Here is a 22,282-nt window from a genome sequence, read left to right on the forward strand (position 1 = left end):
GTTTTCTTATTTGTATAACAAGGGAAGTATCACCTTCCTCACAGGGTTGTGAGCATTCAGTGAGATAACATATCTAAAGCACCCAAGACTGTTTGGCACATTATAGCTACTTAATAAATGTTAGTTCTCTTTTCCCCTTAGATCACTGCTCTGCTACAAGACAAAAACGAAGCATTTCATATTTATCCAACAGAGAGATCTTTTTTTGGAAAGTTTGCTCTGATTATTTCAACTGTATTCATTCATTCAATCTCTACTGTCTTACATGGAACCCAGTTGGCATTTATTCCTTATTTTGGCATTGCCCTGAATCCTTGACAACTATGTTGACAAAAGGGAAGTTGATATTGAACAATACAATTTATCAAGTGTCTACTTGGTAGAAACAGAAGTACTGTGTAAGGTATTGTGAATGAGGGAACAGTAGAAAGAAATATTAGAAATACTCCTTGTCTAGGGGCGCCTGGGTGGCACAGCGGTTGGGTGTCTGCCTTCGGCTCAGGGCGTGATCCTGGCGTTGTGGGATCGAGCCCCACATCAGGCTCCTCTGCTATGAGCCTGCTTCTTCCTCTCCCACTCCCCCTGCTTGTGTTCCCTCTCTCGCTGGCTATCTCTATCTCTGTCGAATAAATAAATAAAATCTTTAAAAAAAAATACTCCTTGTCTAGTAGGAGCTTACGATTTAATAAGGAAACCAACCCATGTACTAGAAAGAACTGTCACATGACAAATAGTGGCATGAACAGTGCATACCGGATGAGGTATAGGTAAGGACCTATTTATATTGAGGATCAGCTTCATGTACATAATGGAGAAATTCATTGCTGTATTTATAGTACGAGTGCAGCTGAAGATGTTGATTGCATCAACTTCCTTTTATAAAAATCTGAAGGAGATATATTTTGTCTCAAAATTCTTTTTAGGAATAGTTGGGCTTCTCTTGTGCAATATTTAGAAGATTTTTATAGGCCCAGAAAATCTGGCAACTCAGTGCCAGATTCCCTAATGCTAGTCTTTCTAAGTCTGTAAGAAATGACAACAAAAAACGTGTGTGTATTGTGTGTGTGTGTGTGTGTGTGTGTGTGTGTATGTTGTTTTGAAGGTTTTTTTCTGGCCATGGAATGTCATCTTCATACATTGCACACAAAAAGTTCTGTGTGTCACAGTAGCAAACCTCAGTGTGCCATCTCCCAACTGACGCCATAATCGCATCTTCATTGGGTCATTTCAGCACTCGACCCCGTTAGCTGCTTCTAGGTCATGGGGAACATGTGAAAATCAGTAAATCCTGTGAGTGTATGAACCTACTATTGTGGTATTTTTTTCAATAAAATGAATTCCTGGGTCAGAAGTAATGTTGTGTGTGGATACTCTAATGACGAATAAGGGATTCTGTAAGCTCATGGATGGTGTTGCTAGCCACAAGCATTGAGAGCAACTAAGACAAATTCATTTTCTTGAAAGAGATTTATTTATTTATCTGAGGGACAGAGAGAGAGCATGGGTGCAGGGCTGGGGGAGGGGCAGAGGGAGAGGGAGAGAGAGAATCTCAAGCAGACTCCCTGCTGAGTGTGGAGCTGGGCACAGGGCTCAACTTACTACCCTGGGATCATGACCTGAGCTGAAATCAAGAGTCAGACCTTTAACCAACTGAGCCACCCAGGTGCCCTGAAGGCAAATTCATTTTGACAATAAATGTCTGTTACGATGAACACATCAACGTCACCTTCATGGTGGAAATAGTTCAATGAAACCAGCCTGCTGCCCGGTGACTGGCTGGTCCCTGTAGGCATTGGTGCCACTGGATGTAAGGTTATGTTTTCCCTCCTGCTGCTTTGTTTTCAGACAGTTTGAGTGTGACGTGTCTAGGTGCTTCTCTTTGAATGTATCCCACTTGGACTCCATTGTTCTTCTTGAATGTGTTGAATGTTTTTTACATCAAATTTGGGACATTTTTCGTTATTATTTCTTCAAACTTTTTTTCCTCCTTGTCTCTCTTTTTCTTCTGAGGTGGACTCCCCATCCTGCATCTGTTGGTATGTTTGATGGTGTCTCACCGGTTTCGGAGGCTCTGTTCTTTTTCTTTTTCATCTTTTGTTTTTCTCAAACTGGATTGTCTCGATTTATTTTCACATCCACTAATTATTTTTTCTCAGGTCAAATCTGCCTTTGAGACACTCTAGAGAACTGTTCAGTTACTGAATTTTTTAATTCCAGGCTTCATATCTGGTTATTTTTTGAAAATAATTTTAAATCTCTTTATTAATATTCTCTGTTGGGTGAGATGTCATTCTCATTCTTTTCTCTGGTTCATACACGTGATTTCTTTTTACTCTCTGAATATATTTTTAAAAGCTGATTCAAAGTCTTTATCTAGTAAAGCCCAACATCAGCTTTCCTGGGAGACAGTTTTTATTGGCTGTTTCTCCCACTACCCCTTGGTAGAGCTACATTTTCTTGTCTCTCTGCACGTCTTCTAATTTTTATCTGTGGTTGAAAATGAAACATTTAAAATATTCTGTGGCAACTCTGGAAATAGATTCTCCTCTTCCTAGGGTTTGTAATCGTTGCTGCTTGTTGTCCCTGTTGTTATTTTGCAGATGCTATTTGTTTGTTTGGTGACTTTCCTGAACCAATTTGGTAAAGCTTGTATTCTATGTCATGTGTGGCCTCTTAAACCTCTGCTCAGTTAGCTTCAAGGTCAGCTAATGATTACACAGATGTACTGCAATGCTTTGAATCCATAAGTCTCCCAGCCCTTGGAGAGGGTCTTTGTGTACTTGTCTGGGTCTTCAATGTTCAGGCAGGCATTGTTGGTCTTTCTCTCTCTCTCTCCTCTTCATTTTTTTTTTTGCTTTAACCTTTACTTTGTGCTTAAACAGAGCCTCAAGGTAAGCCAGAGGTAAGAGCTTAGGGTTTGCTCCATGTTTTTCTGGCCTTGTGCACAGCCCTGGGCATGTGCACAGCCTTGTGTATATATATATATATACACACACACATAGCCTTCTAGATTCCCGGGAATGCATCAGAGCTCTTCAAAGATCTTTATGAACTTTGCTTTACCTTTTACATTTCTGGGTCAGCTTGTTGTTTGTCCCAACTGTTATTGCCGCCCCAGGCAAGTGCAATATTAAATTGCTGCTGATTCTGTCTGATAAATGCCCCAAGGAAAAGGTTGTTCGCACTGAGTGAACTTTGAGTCAAGTCACAGGAAGGCCTGCTAGTGAGAGTGTCCACCGAACTGCCAGAGGGGTCAGATAATGAGGATTCTCTGGAGTGGTGATTTTAGGGAGCTCTAAGCCTATCTGTTTTCTCCAGTGACTGCTAAGCTGCTAGTTTTCACTATGATTGTGGAACTATGGTTTTCAAGGCGACTCTGGAGCTGGGGATGGGGGATGGGAATAGGGCAAGCTCAAACGCACAAAGCTGGCTCTTCTTCCCAAGATTCAGTTCTTTTTCTTGTATAAACACTCTTTGGATTGTTGCCAGCCTTTAGTTAATTTCGTGTTGGAAAGGTTTGTGTTCACAGTTTTGCTGATGTTCTCATTGCTTTTCTGGAGAAGTGGATTTTTAGGGCTCCTTGCGCCAACATCCCTGCTGCATCGCTCTTAACATGTGGTATTTTTGATTCCGCTTCTGTAATAGTGGCTGGAATGCATATGCTAGTGTCTCTTCCTCAAACTTTTTCTCACCAGTTTTCCAGGTTGTTTTTGTTCAATTCCCCGACCATGTGGCTAAACCATTAGCCACCACCTAGGAATTGGGATAGATCTATTCCTTTCACCATCTCTGTCCAGACAAAGTGGATAATCAGATGTATTACTTAAAGTTTTGCCCAGGGAAGGATTTCTTATTATTTTTCAGACCTTCAGAGTGAATCAGTAATATTTCCTTCTGGCTTATGTTTCAACATTATCTAGACTATCTGTAAACCAGACCTGAGTTTTCTCTTCTTCAGTCAAATAGTCACTAGAAACTTCCATGAGGCTGTAGCTATGGATGGGGGTATTAACGGCAATGCAGCAAGAGGGATTGGTATGAGAGTCTAAGCCAATGCAACATACTTGTACTTTTAGGATAGGTTAAGGATGGTTAAGCCTGATCTTAGATACACCACTTTCATTCGATGATGGGATTTGATCATGTACATTGCTGTGCACACCCAGCATTATGGTAGATGGGTCAGATAACGGTGGAAAGTTAACGATGGGAAGCTCAGACAACATGGTGCCTTGATTCCCACTGGTTAGATGTTCAGTTTCTCTTAGGGCATAACAGTACGCCAGACACCATTTCTCAAAATCAGAATCATTAGTGACAGAGGAAGACATGACATCATTCCAAATTCTATGGGTCTGTCCTCTAATTCACCTATTGAGTTTTACCAGAAGCTCCATTAATCATCCCTATTTGCCACAACACTCTGGATACCATTGTAACTGCTGGACCAGGTTGCATTGCACCCTGGATTTACTGTGTAGCCTTCTCTTGCTCTGGGACCTCATAAATACTAGCAACTTTGTTATTTGATAGACAACACGTGGTGTATATCTCCTCCAAAATACAGGAGGCCCAACAGTTGTGCTTCTCGAATAGTTGTGGGTTGTATAAAGTATACCAATTTGTCTTTCACCTTAAAGGAATGCTCCAGACCACTGCACCCCTAGGAACTTCACTTAAGATGTAGGCCCCTGGTTCAGTGGGTTTATCTTTCATCCTCGGACATGCCTCTTACCAAGCCTCTTCCTGAACAGGAAGTAATTTTTATTTTCTGGATTCAGGTGGCAAGACATCATCAATGTGCAGGACCAGTGTTATACTCAGGAATGGCTGGATGATCAAGAGCTCTCAGACTAGGTAATGAGCAGGAGAGTTAATAAAAACCAGAAATATATACTTCTGAACATGCTGTACATACATACCAGCTTATGCCCTTTTCTCGATCACTGTTAAAATGTATATGAATAAATGAATGATTTTGAATGGGTAACACAGGTGAATAGTACAAAATTTAAAATACACTAAAGTATTTTTAGGTAAAAGTGCATTTCCATGTTACACTGTACCCTAGTCACTTAATTCTCCTTCCTAGGGACAACCACTATTTCCAATTTCTTGTCTATCTACCCAGTAACAATGTTGTAAGGAAGAAAAATATACATATATGTTGATATGTCTGTATATACATGTTTGTGTGTACTCACGTATACATATACACACAACCACATACATATACATGCATGTACATATCTTTATCATACAAATAATAGTATACCATTTATAATGTTTTACACTTTGTTTTTCATTTAATACCACATCCTGGAGATCATTCCACATCAGTTCTTATAGAATTTTTAAAATAATAGCTGAAAAGTATCCATTTTTGGACAGGTTTTAAATTATTTAACTATTTCCCAATTGATTTAGATTATTTCAATTTTTTAAAATTTTTATTATCAGAGCAATGTTGAAATGAATATCTTTTCTATATGTCTTTGTGCACATACATGCTTATAACCACGGGGCAAAGTCCTACAAATTCATTCATTTATTTTTAGTTTAATTTGACTCTTATTGAATATGTAAAGCCCTGTGCACATAAATGATTATATCTACAGGGTAAATTCCTACAAGCTCATTTATTTCAAATTTAACTTCAACTCATGCTGCATATTTAAGTCTCCTTAAGACCTTTTTGCAACATTATGAGGTACAAATAAATAAGTAAAATAAATGAAAAGAATTGGATACTTTCTTAGCTTAGCCACTATTTCTGTAATATTTGCTGAACTGTGTTTGGCCGGCTTGCACCTGTTTCCAATAAAGTTATCTTACCACAAGGTTAAGGAAGAAAAGATTTGAACACGGTAAAATGTTCACAATTTGTTAAACCAGTGAGGCAAGTTGCTGGGTGTCTTTCACTAACCCCTCCAGATCTCTTCCATGTGTTTTCTACCTTGCTTAGCGGCCTGGGAGGCTGACACGTATGGTCTATGTCAGAGGTTGGCAAACCACGGGCTGCAGGCCAAATCTGCTCCCATCCATTTGTTCCCATATTGTCCATGGCTGTTTTTATGCTACACCTGTAGGTTTGAGGATTTGTGACAGAGACCATATAGCCCACAAAGACTAAGCTCTTTGTTGTCTAGCTCTTTACAGAAAATGTTTGCCGCCCCCTAGTCTGTGCCTCTGGCTCCTTTGCCCTCTGGGTCGCAGTTGGGTTCAGTCACCGCGGAGCACAGCAGGAGTCTGAAGGGAAGGAGAGGGGAGCTGGGGACTTTATTCCTTCTGTTGCCTCCCTGTGTGGTTGCCACGGGATGGCTCTGTTTCTGGATTGCAAGCCCTGGGCTTTCTTAGGGTCCCTCTCCAGTCAGCCCTCTCTGCCTTCGGGTTCTGGTAATCTCACCCCATCCCACCTCTTCGTGCCCAAAGATAACCTCTTCTTGCCATCAGCAGCCCTGGGGCGACAGCAGCCCTGGGGCCCTGCACTATCTCTCCTGGTTTCCTGAACCTATGCAAATTTGCCCTTTATTAAGCTCTTCTTAAATTATCTTAATTTAAGGACATCTTCTCCTCCTGCTGGGACTTGGGCTGATAACAGCAGATTACAATGTTCCCTATATATACAAACATATACTCTGGGATCCTAATCTTCTGGAAAAAAAGAAGATACTAAAAATAACCTTGCAAACATGGTTAACAGTGGTTATCTGTGCATAGTGAGATTACTGGTGACTTTTAGTGTACTTTTCTTGCTTTTCATTAAATCTGTATGATTCAGATATAGTACTTTTGGGCTGAAGAAAAAGCTAAATAAAAAATATAATGAAAAACATGTCCACAATTTTTGGCCTTATAGTTAATTGTGTCAAACCCAGCTGTGTCCTAAAATCTTTGACTGACATTGCCTTTCCTGGAAAGCAGTGTAGAGAATGGAGAGGGCACTGCCTTTAGAATCAGGAAGCTAACGCTCTCATTCAGGGTTTGGTCATGAAAAGAGACAAAAGACACACATACACGCATTTCTCTCTTTTTTTTTTTAATGTTTTTTTATTACATTATGTTAGTCACCATACAGTACATCCCTGGTTTCTGATGCAAGGTTCGATGATTCATTAGTTGTGTATAACACCCAGTGCACCATGCAATATGTGCCCTCCTTACTACCCATCACTGGTCTATCCCATTCCCCCACCCCCCTCCCCTCTGAAGCCCTCAGTTTGTTTCTCAGAGTCCATAGTCTCTCATGGTTCATTCCCCCTTCTGATTACCCCCCCTTTCTTTATCCCTTTCTTCCCCTACCGATCTTCCTAGTTCTTATGTTCCATAGATGAGAGAAATCATATGATAATTGTCTTTCTCTGCTTGACTTATTTCGCTTAGCATTAACTCCTCCAGTGCCGTCCATGTTGCAGCAAATGTTGAGAACTCGTTCTGATAGCTGAGTAATATTCCGTTGCATATATGGACCACAACTTCTTAATCCAGTCATCTGTTGAAGGGCATCTCGGCTCCTTCCACGATTTAGCTATTGTGGATAATGCTGCTATGAACATTGGGGTGCATATGGCCCTTCTCTTCACTACATCTGTATCTTTGGGGTAAATACCCAGTAGTGCAATGGCTGGGTCATAGGGTAGCTCAATTTTTAACTTTTTAAGGGACCTCCACACTGTTTTCCAGAGCATACACACATCTCTATGCGTGTGTACTTCTGTGTGTGTGCACGCGCACACATACACCTACACTTAGAACTGCATTAATTCAATAGAACCTTTATTGCGGTCGTTGCACACCTAGTGTGATGCACGCACGTCGTGCCTGCAGCTGGAATGGCGCTCATGCTCAGGAGATCTCTGCCCACGTCTGCTTGGTCTCCCACTTCTTGCGTGCTTAGCCATTGGTCTCCAACAGATGCCAATATCCTGTCCAGCCAGCTACCCAGGGACTTACACTGTTGACTATATGCCGTTCCAGACAGAGCCGTCTCCCTAGACTTAGGACTCTGCTTAAGTTTGGATCACAGGCACAGACTTCTAGACTCCCTTCTGCATGCCTGTCAAGTTCTTCTGTGGAGTACTGGTGGCCAGGACAGCTCTGACCGATGCTGGCACGCTTCCTGAACTTTAGAGCCCCAGGAGCGGTGGTCGGGACCTGCCTCTCTTCCTTTCTAGAAGACCTAGACTTCATGCCAGTTGGTCTTTGAGGCCAGATCTGAATAAAAAGAAGCCTGCCGTTGTCAGGCCACAAAAAGTCCTATGATGACCTTTTTGCAGGCCAATGATCTCTGTCAAGAGTTGAGCCAGAAAGAGGTGAGCTTCCGAGCGTTGAGGTGGTCAGTTAAACTCCAAGCCAAAATGAAAGCAGCAGTCATGCCTTTCATCACATCCTGTGATAGCGTAAAGCAAAAGGCGAAACAGGCAAAGTGCCAGCTCCCCCAGCGTTCTGTTAATGAAGTGTCCCTGGGTGAGGGTCCGGTGGATTAGCACAGATGTGGGCATCATCTCATTCCTGGGGAACCCTGAACCAAGGCTCCTGCTGTTTTATGGAGCAGGGGGCTTCAGGGGAGGAGAGAGAGTAGGGTTAGGAGTGGAAAAGTCCTGAATATTGAGTCAGAAAGTGTCTTCAAGGCCCATGAAATAAGGGGGTTGTGGTAGAGGTGCCTGAGAAAGGCATGGGTCAAGGGCCCCCCAGGAATGAGGCCTCCAAATGGAGATGCCTGGGCTAGGAAAGCAGATGTGCCTCAGCCCACGGCTGGCGCCTGATCCTTGACAGCAACTCCCTCCAGACCATGCATTCAGGCTGGTGTAGGAGGACAGCTGTGCCCCATGAGCCTGCCAGGGAAAGCCTCTGTAGTGGCCTGTGGTCAGGAATGAAAGATCACACATAGGATTTTGGACTGGAGTTGGACTTCTCAATGTCTGTTTTTCCTACACTGAAAACACTAGGGAAGAACATTCTGGTGACGGCTGCCTGAGCAAAGAAGATTACTCCAAGGAGTCTTAGTAATGTCACCTCTCTCCACACCAGAAGCAGATCTTGAGGTAAGATTTCCAGAACAAGCAGTTTATTTGGAGGAGTGCAGGAAAACAACAGGGGTGCGGGAAAGTTGAAAATAGCGTGACAAGGGCTAAGTGGTTTTTCTGTGTCATGTCACTGTTATTCCCATTTTACAGAAGAGGAAACAGAAGCTCAAGGAGGCAGCATGGCTTCCCTGAGGGCCACAGCTGGTAAGCAGCAGAGGTGTTTCCAATGACAAAGGCCATCATGTAACCACGGTACTCATGAGTTTCTGCCCCAAATAGAAAAGCAAAGATAAAATGCAAATGAAAAGCTAAAATAGGTGCAACAAAGCTTCCCCCCCCCTTTCTTCTTCTTCTTCTTTTTTTTTTTTCCAATGTAATGTTTCGGTGCAAAATTGATTCTCATTTTATTTTATTTTTAAAAAACAAATGTGTTTCTCCTTTTCATGGTAGCTCCGGGAAGCTCATAACTGCTGAGTGTGAGCTTCTGGAATATGTAGCCTCCCCGGGAGAATGCATTTTGCTAAAAGCCTGGACAGCACAGAGAAAGAACAGTAAAGGCACCACATTGGGCAGATAAAATGCTGATGACAGAGGACCAGAGGCAAAAAAAAATTCAAAGGAAGTAGGAGAAAGAAATGAGGCCACTGAGAATACCCATGTATGTCTCCATGGAAAGCAAAATGCCTCGGATTTCCGGGTCAGAATACAACTACAGAAAGTGCCCAGTCAACCTTCTTTCTAGGAACGTGCATCAGCAGGGATGGAAGGCACAACGGCCCCAGAGACAGGACAAGGGAGGTGTCACCACGTCACGGAGATTGTCCTAAATCATGAGCCCACACTTTGCTCTTCTGTCGTATGTGGGGAAGAGCTCACATTCAGGTAGGGGGTTAGGAAAGTAGCCTCGAACGTCCATTTCCATCTTAATTGCAACCATTTTCCTTAGGACTCGGTATTTTCAAGCATTTGCTTGAGAGCTTCTTGATCTCTATCCCCGTCTTCCCCAGGAATGTTTCCCTTCCTACTTTCCCTGACTCCCTTGTTCTGTCTCTCTCCCCCCGCCCCCCAACTCTCTCGTAGACTTTTTGAGGGTATGGACTTGCCTCTTCATTTTCTTTCTATTTCCCATGGTTTTGCGTTCTGAATTACACATATATTTTGCTTTTCATGATTTCCTGTTGAGTGACTGAGGTGTGACCGCTCGGCGCCATTTATGCTTCCTACTGTTTGTGGAGCTTTTCTGCTAAGACAGAAGATACATTTCTGGAACGCGTCAAAAGGAGGAATTTAATTTAGCAAATATTTTTTGAGTGCTGGCTACGTGCGAGCGAAGACAGAGGCTTCCAGAAACTCCCCGTCTAGTAGACGAGGTAAAATGCATCACCGAACAACCATTAGACTTAGGAAGGCAGCAAAGCCAAGAGATAAAACAAACGGAAAAGGCAGAGAAAAAACAGAATTTAATGTTTCAAAAAGAGAAAGCATTAAAATAGTCATCCTCCAACTTTATTCACATTTCCAACATATATTAAGCTTAACTATTACTTCTATTTTTACAGTTTTCCCTTTTTTATTTTGGGGGAACATCATCATCTTTTTTAGAGTCTAGGACACTTCAATGTCCTTATCTGGGGGCTCCTGGGTGGTGCAGTTGGTTAAGCATTCGACTCTTGGTTTCGGCGTAGGTCATGATCTCAGGGTCGTGGGATCAAGCCCTGTGTTGGGCTTTGCACTCAACAGAGAGTCTACCTCGGACTCTCTCTCCCTCTCTGTGCCCCTCCTGCTTGTGCTCTCTCTCTCTAAAATAAATTAGTAAATATTTAAAAAAAATAAAACTTCTTATCTGGCCACAGTTATAAGGCACAGGGGTTCCTATAATACTCCTCACCTTAACTGCTAGGCATCTCACAGTTTGCATGGTGTCGCCAAACATATCATTCATCGTAGCAGTTTTGTCAGAGAGGTAATGCAGATGACATTCCTATTTCACAGATAATAACGTTGAGTCTTAAATTAGATGGTTTCCTAGTAGCTAGTGAAGACTACGCAGCTTTTTAAAGATCAGACTGTAAGGATAGAGCCAACTATGGCCCGAGGGAAAGACCAAATCCCCTGGAAGGCAACACGGAGGTGGGAAGGTGTACTGGAGGCAAGTTTTAAGGAACAGCCAAGGTTTCAAAAAGGAAATATGGGAAGAAGGTCTTCTCAGGTAGGGATAATCTCACCCGCGAAGATAACTAGGTAGGAGGTTAGGTGGCTTGTTTGGGGCACAGCATGTTGCCCAGTTGGCTCAGAGGTGAGTAAAAATGTAGAGAAAAATCAAGAACCAGAACTAGCAAATGAGTACACTTATCCCTTTTGAAATCACCCTCTGATGAGCCATCTCCAGCCCGGTGACTTGCCTCTGACCAGTGGTGTGGGTTAAGAAGGAATGGCAGGCAGAAGTGGTGGGAGGAAGATGGTGCAGCTCTGTCTTGTAATGGAGGTGAGGAGCTGTCACTCAAAGCAGGCTCTCTGACTCTCTTCTCCTTTCTGTTTTCATTCTGATATCCACCCTCCTCCCACGCCTGCACCCAGCAATTCTGTCAGTTCAGCATCTTCCCCGTAATGTTAGAATTAGAATTCCCTCTGTTCTTTCCTCTGTAAATCGCTATTGGTGGCTCTAAAGGCCTTAAAGGGAAATCATACCACGCTGTAATAAGAGTAGAGGAAGCCCCTGAATCCACTGAAAAATTGTTTTTGTTTGATTCAATCATATTGTAAAGAGCATTAAGACCAGACTCTGAATCACATCGACTCCCTTGGCCTTTCCTAAGTAATTCAAAATCAAGGACACTAATGATCCTGTATATCAGTTTAGAGATAAACCAATTAAGGAACTATGCTAGTAGCTTCTGCTCTTCCATATGCTCACTTAAAATTAAGCCATTTACCTAGATTCATCCATCCATCCCATCCATCCATTTCATGCAAACACTCTTTGGTTCAGTGGAAAGTCATTGAGAAACTGCAAGATACCAGAAACACTCTTCTTTCAAGAACTGTACACAGTTCAGTGCCTCTGTCACAGCTGCTTCTAAGATACATTGTTGACAACCAGACCTAGGATCTGAGACACCCAGGGCTGAGACGGGGATGACATGTGTTCCCTTATCACCTCGCTTTTCCAGCCACTCTCCATGTTGCCTAGTATGTAAGACTGGGTGGCTACCTGGGTGCCTACTGCCTCCCCACTTCCCTCCCTGGACTCCCCAACTTCATCAAGTCTGGGGCATGGCCTGACCTCAGGGCACATCCTCCAGTACCTGATTTGTCCTGGATCATGACTTAGGTGTTTCCCTCATCTGTTCTGTGTTCCCGTGGGTATTCCCATGGTCCCTTGTTCCTAACTTGTGTCAACAACTTGCCTGCCCATAAAACTGCATCTCCACTCACTGCTAACCAAATACAGCCCTCAGAAAGATGAGAACCACCAAACAAAAAATACGTAATGTAGTAAACAGATAAACTTGGTCTTCATTTCTCAAAGTTGGCTGTTAAGCCAAAGAAAATCGCAAGTGCTTGGAAGGAATCATTAAGGAATGTTAGTCTCAGCTTGGTCATGGGTCCCCATTCTTCTGTGAATTGGAATTGATGAAGCTTTTTGTGGTTTGGCTTCTCTCCTCATTCCAGAAATCTTGAACCTCTGAATCACTTTGAGGGTCTATCTAGAGGAGAATATGACTCTTTCTTCTGGGTGACCTATCAGAACCAGACATTAATGCACAGAGACTGACGCTGTTGAAAGGATTCATGAAAGGGAAACTGTGAGAGCTGGGAGCACTTCCAAGATTTTGCTTCTTTAAAAATCCTCAGGTATAGATCCCTCCAGTCAGCAAAGCTGACACATCATCCCCAAGAATGGTGAGGGTAGCCTTCAGAATCTGACAGCTGACTCTGGCTGAGAGATTTAACGCTTCCCTAATGTCCCAGAATCATGGAACTCTATCCTCCGCCATGCAAAAGAAACTCCCAGGTGGTCCAATGAAGCCAAGATGAAACAAACAGGAAATTTTCAAACAATTTTTTTGGAAGTTTTTTTTTAATTAATATTTGCTCACCAAGTGAAATAAAAACATTGCTGTTTCCTTACTTGTCAGTTTGAGGGAACCATCTAGGAATGAGCTGGACAAATGTGGAAGAGGGAAGGAGCTAGGTTTGTCCCACTAGCTTTAAAGGACTTTTATTCTCTGCTGTTTTGCATTTGCCTCTCATCCCTACACAGCGTGTTTTCCGTGTTTTCCGCACAACAGCCAGAGAGCTCCTTTTAAAATCTGAGTGTGATCATGTTACAGCTTTGCTCAAAACTCTCTGGGGCTTTTCTACCTCCTTCAGAGTAAAATTCCAAACCCTTACAATGGCTTTCAGATCCCCACCTAGAGGTGTCTCTGGTTACTTCTTTGTTTCTCTCTGTTACCAGGTTCCATCCTTTATCCCCGAAAGAGTCTGTTCTCTACACATTAGCTGTGCTGTCTTTTGAAAAATCACATGTCATTGCTCTGCTTAAAATCCTCCAATGGTCTCTGAAGTCCCCCAGAATAAAAGCTAAAATCTTTAAGAGCTTGCTCCTCTGCCCCTCTAAGAATGCTTTCTCTTCTGTGCCCTGCTTTATTATTTTTTTTTCCATAGCACGGATCACCAGCTAATACCCTGTGTACTTGTTTACATGCTTTTTTTGCTGTCTTCTTATACTTGTAAGCTCCATCAGCTAAGAGATGTTGTTTCTGACTCATAGCTGGATCTCTAGTGCCTAGAATAATGTCAGGGACCTAGTATTTGACTCAATAAATATGTAAATACATGGGAGTGATATACAGTCAAGTTTACCTGGCAGCTAGTTAGTTCTTTATTAGGAAGCAGTAGAAGTAGGGTAATATTTTCTATTCATGCTATTACTTTTTTCCCAGATAATTGTGTTTTATTTTTAGATCTGCAATTATGTGTTGTGAAATACCAGTAATTTTGTCATCAATTCTACATTTTATTTATATTTTGTCCTTATTAAGAGGTCAGGACTTCTGGGACAATGAGCACGATGCTGGTGGTAGAGAGCATCTTGCTTTGGTCCCAATTTTAAAGAGGATGCTTCTGGGGCAGGAATGCTCAATTTTGACGCTATTGACATTTTAGGATGGATAGTTCTCAGTTGTGGGGGGGATGTCTGGCACATCATAGCCTGTTGAACACAATCTGTGTCTTCCACCTACTAGATGGCAGGAGGTATGTGGCTCTCAGTAACATCCTACCAGTCGTGACAATCAAAAATGTCTCCAGCCATCACCAAGTGTCCCCTGAGGGTACAAGTGCCCAAACCGAGAATTGCTCTAATGTTGCAATGTTAAGGTCATTGTTTTTAGGCCCGATTTTCAAGTGTCAGTGAAAGAGTAATATTCTTTACTCTTTGTGGGATGAAGAATTAATATAAACTTTCTGGAAAGCATTTTGGCACTGAGTACCAAACATTAAAAAATGTTTCTTCCCTTTGACCCAATTATTTATTCTCTAGCAATTTATCCTAAGAAAATAGTCAAAGGTGTGGACAAAGATTTATGTGCAGGCTGTCTCTTGCTGCATTATTTATTATTGTGAAAGAATTGAAAACAGCCTAACTGTCCAATAATAAGAATGGCTCAAGAAATTACAATATATCATGTAGGATGGGGTGTCTTCTCTCCATCAAAAATTATACTTTTTAAAAAAAGATTTTATTTAGTTATTTGAGAGAGAGTGAGTGAGAGGGACAGAGAGAGCGGATCTGAAGCAGACTCTGCACTGAGCTCAGAGCCTGATGAGGGGCTCGATCCTACAACCGTGAGATCATGACCTAAGTCAAAACCAAGAGTTGGATACTTGACCGGCTGGGCCACCCAGGTGCTCCCAAATTATGCTTTTGAGGAATATTTAATGGTATAAAAGGAGTCGTATCTATTATGTATGTGTATATATACAAAAGATATTATCTTGATCAATAAATATATAATATCATGTGTATTATGATGTATCATGTGTATTAACTTTATCATATGCACATTCACACGTACACACAGAGTATGAGTCTAAGTTGGTAAGAAGAAAGAAACAAACAAAAACTCAAATGATGGTTTTGCTAAATTTATTCTCACTTTCACTTGCCTGGGGGAAGGGAGGATGGCTGTATGGCTTTCATTAAGGATAAGCTCATGAAGTGGTGTGGCCCTGAATCTACGGCCTTTACCAGGCTGGATCTGTTTAAACACCAGTCCTTGTCTGTTCAAATAAATCTCAATTTTGGAGCGGGAAGAAGCAGTGAGGAATTATTGGCCTTGTTGGTGTTCGTATTGGTATCTCAAATCCAGCTTGTTGGAATTAAAGTGTCTGTTAAAAAATGGCAAAATGAAATTAACCTCTCTAGGAAATACACACAATACACACACAGTTTTTTTGTGTGTGTGAACAACTTTTTGCAATTACTTGATGAAATAAAAAGTTAACTACAGCTATACACCCTAAGAAGTACCATTTTGGCTGTATGGCCTTTCTCTAAGCGATTTATAATAATTACACTGCACACAATAGTGGTCAACTCGTGACTGCTCTTTTCTTCATGTATGTGGAAACTACTACATGCATGTGCGACTTTTTTTTTTAATGTGGTAATTAGTTACAGAGAGGTTATATCAGGATGGACAGAGGTTAATGATGCAATACTTTTATCTGGGATAATTTTGTTTTGTAAGAAGATCCTTTGCTCATAATGTCTTTTTGCCTTATTATTATGTGGGGTGTAGCAGGATGCTGGTTTTATTTGTTTTTTTTTTTCCTCCCAGTTTACTCCCTATCTCAGCCATGTTACATAGCCACACCCTTTGGGGTTAGTCATATAGCGGGGTAAGAGAACAGAAAGGGATCTCTTAGTGTAACTTAAAGGTGAGAGGAGGTAGGCATTCTCAGAGCATAATTACACAGAGACGTTGAGGTAAGACGTGATCTCTGTTGATGGGTTAATACTTGTGACTTTTTGAACAGTGGTCCCCAAACCACCGTTCTATGCATCAGAATCATATGGACAATTTGTTAAAACACAGATCACCGGGCTCCATCCCCAGAATTTCTGATTCAGCAGGTCTGGGTTGGTGGCGAAGAATTTGTATTTCTAATTTCCCAGGTGATGCTGAACCCCCTGGTCTGGGGATGACATTTCGAGAACCACTAGTCTTGAATCAGCTCAGCGCTGGCTTTCCTTCATCCACCTCCTTCTTCTTCCACCTGAGTGGTTCCAAAGCTTTCTCTGGGTCCTCAGGCGATTGAAAGAAATGATTGACCACTCCAAATGAAGATAAAGAAAAAGAGGAGGTAGGGCCCTGGTGAGGAGTGGGCTGGAGAAGAAGGTTTAAGAGACCCATGAGGCTAGACTTCTTCCTCAGCCCGAAAGAGGGGTGAGCACATGGGATACCCTGCAGTACAGAAAACTGGATGCCACGCTCATCCCACCCACGTATGGGTAGGACCAGCTAACTACGAACCACTTGGCATTTACTATTACAGGTGGACTCAATTTGTACCACAACAGGTGTTCTGAATTGAGGGGGAAAACTGGCACATTTCTCTGGGTACTGTGGGTGTCATTGTTCTCAGTGATAGAATTCATTATCACCCTTCCAACGTTGTTTATGGTAAAAAAAGTTTCAGGTAAGGCTTGTTCCTTAGAAGGAGGGAAACATGATAACCATGTTTATAATTAGTACGGAGTTAGTGTTACAGAGCTTTCAAAATTGAATAATGTCCTTCTCCTGTTTAAAACCCTCCAGTATAGTGGTTTTCAACCCTTGCTGTGTGTCAGAAGGGCTTCCTGGGGAGTTAAAAAAAATTCCTGACATTCTGGCTACACCTCATCGCAGTTCAATCAGAACGTCTGTGCGCAAGCAGCTTGGTTCAAGTGAAGGGGCAACGGGCTCCAATGGCTGTGGATGCCTGGTGAGCAGAATTAGAGAATGTGGCTGGGTGGGGACTGTGGCAAACAGGGAATGCATGTCTTTCTACAGGGGCAGCTGCCCAGCAGGACCCTGGGATCTTGAGTAGCAAGATCTCCCAATTTTAAGAGAAACCAGGCATCTAGGTTTTTACTATGAAGGTTCTGATTTTTCTAAGGTTGATAACTAATACAACTTTGGATCAAAAAAAAAATCACATCTTTGGACAAAATTTAGCCTCAGAACCACCAGTTTGTAGCCGGTGTTTCTTTTCCGCAATATATACCTCTTTTCATGAAAAGCTCTCAGTTTACAGTGGCATTCCTATTAGGTATTTTTTATTTGTTGTTTTTAATATATGTCTCTTCTTCTTGACCATAAGTTCTATGAGAGGAGATGCTGAGTTTATTTTATTAACCTCCGTATTGCTAGTGTTAGGCATATAATATAATTCTGATGCTAACTACCTAGACTTGGTGCAGACTTCACAGGTGAAGGGCACGGTCCCCAATAAAACTGCCCTCACTTCAACACTGGCTGCAACCCTCTCTGCGGGGTCCCTGGGCCACCCAATTTTCTGAGCAACTGACTACAAATTTGAGGGTTCCCACTATCCTCAGGTTTGATAATTTGAGTGACTCACAGAACTCAGGAAAGAGCTATACTTATGGTTAAGGTTTTATTATAAAGGACACAAATCAGGACCAGGTGAAAGAAGAGACCCATAATGTGAGATCCAGGAAGGTTCCCAATAGGGAGCTTGCTTGTCCTCTCCCTGTAGAATCAGAACGTGTCACCCTGACAGCATATTGTTATATGATTAACAACCAGGAAGACTCACTCAAGCTTTAGTGTCTGGAGTTTTTACCAGGGTTTCATTATACAGGTGTGATTAATTGGACAATAGCCATGAGGCTGAACTCAGTCTCCAGGCCCCCTTTCACCTCCCCAGAGCTTGGGCTGATATCACATGGCCCCAAACCCAGCCCTCTAATCACACGATTGGTCTTCCCAGCACGGTCAACCACCCACCCTGAAACTATCTCAGGCCTCATTATATAAATGCAGATGTGGTCTCAGGGCCCACCAGGAATCACAAAGTCTCTCCTATACTTAAGAAATTCTGAGGGTTTAAAGCTCCCTCCCAAGGACCTGGGACAAAAACTGGACACATTCTTTATTTACAACAGCCCTCTATAAATATTGAATAATTTTGAATATAAATATTGAGTGAATAAGTGAATGGGATGCAGTGGAATGCTAGTTCTTTGCAGCTCTGCCATTCCATGATGATGTTGATGATGATGAAATATTAATAATAATTAATGCTTATGTTCTAATGTTTTGGTAGCCAACAGAACTGTTCAAAAATGCTGCTTTTTCTCTCCTTCCAGGTACAGGATACATGATATGTATTTCTCACCCCCTATGAAAGTAGGCATAGCGATGTGACTTGCTTTGACCAATGAAATGTTAGTGAAACTGATATGAGTCATTTTGGATGAGAGCTTTAAAAGTCATGTGACTTTTGTCCCATTCTTTTTTTCATTGTATAAGCATGTATAGATTAGCTAGTGCTCCAAATTGGACAAGCAGCGTGAATGAGAAATAAACTTCTGCTGGGTTAAGATTTTGGGATTGTCTATTACTGAAGCATAACCAGTCCCATCCTGACCTGCATGAACACTCTACATGCGTTATTAAATTATTATTATAGTTTAATATTTTCTACAATCCATGAGGTAGTCATAATAAGTAGCCTCATTATTGTGGACGAGGAAATAGGCACAGTGGGGCTATGTAGTTTCTTTAAATTCATATCATTGGTTAATTGGCAGAGCTGAGTCAAAGATTCAACTCCAAGGACGGGTCTCCAAATCTCACTGCTGACTAGTACAAATCAACAAGGGTAAGGCAATGGGAGAAAGGTACCTAGGACTTGGTGGTGACAGTAGGTGGAACCTTAAAGAGCAGCAAGGTATGGGATGGTTTTTACACTCTGCTACTGTGTTTAATTTTATTTAATTGCTTTGTCCTTTCAGTTAGAAGCTTAGAGAAGAAGAGTCTGGAAGTGTGTCTGAATCTGCTTTTGACATTTTGTTTTTTATACCCATGAAATTGTGGAGATTTTTAATTGTTGGTTGCTTTTTGAGAATAAATACAGAAGTTACACTCAAAGGGATTTCTGCACGCCACATGGAAAGTCTTTGATGATGCCTTGGCATTTGAGGAAATAAGCATTCAAAAGAATAAATAGCTATTGCACGCCATCGAGCAGAATTTAAATGGCAACAGGGAAGGACGGAGGAATAGCTATTCAGGTCTCTCCTGGCCCTTGTAATCCTTTGAATACTTAATTGGATTTTTCCGTCAAACATCTTTTATTGTCTTCTGCAGTTTGAATGAGAAGCAAACTCATCAAGTATATTTATGATTTATGAACAGTCCCGTTTTGGCTTCAGTCAAGGCTCTGGAGTAGAGCTGAGGAGAAGCATCCTGGGAGGCTCTGAGGGGGAGAAATGTAAGTGATAGTTCAGCAGCTTCTCCTTCTCCCAGGCTTCAGGGGTTCTGTCTCCTCCGAGGCCTCCTGGCATTAATGTCGGTACGAGTCATGCTGCATCAAGCAAGTACTGACTGCTCAGTCCTTGATCTGAGTCCGAGCTATCCCTAAGCCCATATGGACATGTTCTGTATTTGACACGTGGATACAGTCCCTGATGTTGGGCCCAATGGGTAGAAAACAATAACTCTGTATTTATTATGATTGACTAGGAAATGGAGGTTTATTGGAAAGGAAGAGTGGAAATGTTTTATCCATCTCTGTGGTGTACTCTGAGAGGTTTTTCTGTAGGAAAGAATCATGGTCTACCAACACTCCAGAAAGACCACTGGAAAAGACTGTCGGCCAAATAAAACTAAGTGTATTAGATTTATTGCAGTTAGGGTGAACATTGCCTTGGCCGAAACTTAGTAATATTGCAGAAGGGGGCGTCGGGGAAGATATTTATTGGGTTTAGGACCTGGGTTGGAAGATTTTAAGGAGAGCTTACACGACAAAGAACTAATTGGTATCGAGCAGAGTTTATGACATAGTATTTTACATAATATAGAGGAGAGGTCTTGAGGTGTGTATATTGGTGTGTCAGCTCTAAGTTTTCAATAATAAACTATTTAATTGTTTCACAGTATTTTATCTCCTAGGTGCAAGTATTTCCTGGACGAGGTAATTAAATTTTTTTGCCCTGTCCCAGAGCTGTTTCTCACCAAGAAAAAAAAGTATATGCATAAATATTCATCAATGAAGTTGATGAAGAGAGAGAAGGGATGTCCAGCCCCAGCATTGCTCAGCTCAAGGCCAGGAAAGTTTGTTGTTTTCAGTTTTCTGGGTAGGCAGAGAACCTGACAGGTCTTTTGGAGACTCTATATTGATAACCCAAGCCATTAGCAAATATCTTTTCTTTAACTCTTCTCACAATTAGGATCTGTGCTGTTCACATGGTAGCGATTATGGAAGTCTGACCTGAATTATTTAAATCCACTGGGGTTGAGTTAAGGTGATAATAGAATCCTCCAACAGAGAAGACTTCATTTTCTGCTTTTAAGAATCACTGAAGTTTTCACAGCCTAAATGAGCCAAGTATCTTTCAGTGGGTGAAGTGGTCTATTTATTTTGTCTCTGGCCAGTCAGAAGTAATCTGACATTGGCATTTCCTCTTCAAAAGGGGTGGACCCCACATTGCTATATAAATGGTTCTTACCAAAATGTCAGTGTGTCCCAACAGGAGTTAATAAATGTGATTGTTCCCTACTCTTGAGTAAAACATTCCCTGCTCCCCATGTGCAAAGGGGCAAAAACCTTTTTGTTAGAGAGGACAGTGAGTTTAGTGGATTATTTTAGTTATTTGAACCATTGGCCATTGCAACCCAGCCCAAAGATGGCATGAAGACAGAGTTGAAAATCATTTGTTTAAGTGTTAATAATTTTATGCACGGGTGATTTGTGCAATGCAGGCAGCGTAGAACTGAGCAATAAAGAAACATGCCTGTGCCCATAGAAAGATAAATTACACAGTCAGCATCTGGAATTTAAATGATATGTTTCCTGTTCAGATGCACATAACAGTTAATGGTGACAAGGGAATAGAAATCCTAATGTAATTTCCCTTCTGGAAATATGTCTTGAAAATGATGAAGCTATTCTCAGTTCAAAAGATGATTTTAAAATAATTAACTTAAAGGGCTACTAAAACCAAACCAAACCAAACAACTCAGAGCGAATTAATTCGTTTTCTTTGGAAAAGCAACTCCTTGTTCTCTATTGGTTCTTAAGTTTTCTTGGGAATATCAGCATTTTCTATACATACTAAACAAAATCATTATCAATATCATTATGTCATTTGTTGAATGACCACAATGTGATAGGTGTAGTGCTAGACTCTTTAACTGTATCACCTCAATTGATTCTGTTAACTCTGTGAGGCAGGCATTATTACCCCATTTTACAGATGATAAATTTGAGTGTCAGAGAGATCGTTCTTTTCATCCCACATTGTTTCTCTCCAAGACTCATGAGTCACTGAATGTTAGAGTCAGAATGCAATTCAGAAACCATCCAGTGTCACAGACAAGGAAACTGAGGCATAGAGAAGGGAAATGACTTGAAGTAGAACCTTACTGTGGGTTGTGCATTGTGAAGGACATTGCAATTGGATATTCACCATCCGTTTTAGGTCACGGGTGGTAATTCCTTTTCCCTTACCCATCATTGATTCAGGAATGGATGATTATGACCAGTGAAGGGTGAGCGTCAGTGCACTACACGGCGTTCAGGAACGATTTCACTGATCTTTAAAGAACTACAAGAGGAGAAGGTAGCCATCTTTCCATTAGCCTGAGAGTGATGCCAACCACTAAGGATGGCAAAGTGGAGTGATAGAAAGCATTTGCATTCTTTTTTTTTTTTTTTTAGAGAGAGAGAGCATGCACAAGTAGGGGGGTGGTGGGCAGAGGGAGAGGGAGAGAGAGAACTTTAAGCAGGCTCCACACTAAGCCCAATGTCGGACTTAATCTCACAACCCTGATATCATGACCTGAGCTGAAATCAGGTCATGATTAACCAACTGAGCCACCCAAGTGCCCCGAAAGCATTTGTATTCTTCATGACCTCATTGGACCTCTGATTCAATTAAACTTGAAGCTCATCCTGCTTCTAGGTTCTATCGTTATATTAAAGGTCTATATAGTTATAAGTATAGGGTTATAATAAAT

Source organism: Ursus americanus, chromosome 20 (assembly GCF_024610735.1).
Source record: "Ursus americanus isolate L20-20 chromosome 20, mUrsAme1.1.p, whole genome shotgun sequence".
Taxonomy (NCBI): Eukaryota; Metazoa; Chordata; class Mammalia; order Carnivora; family Ursidae; genus Ursus; species Ursus americanus.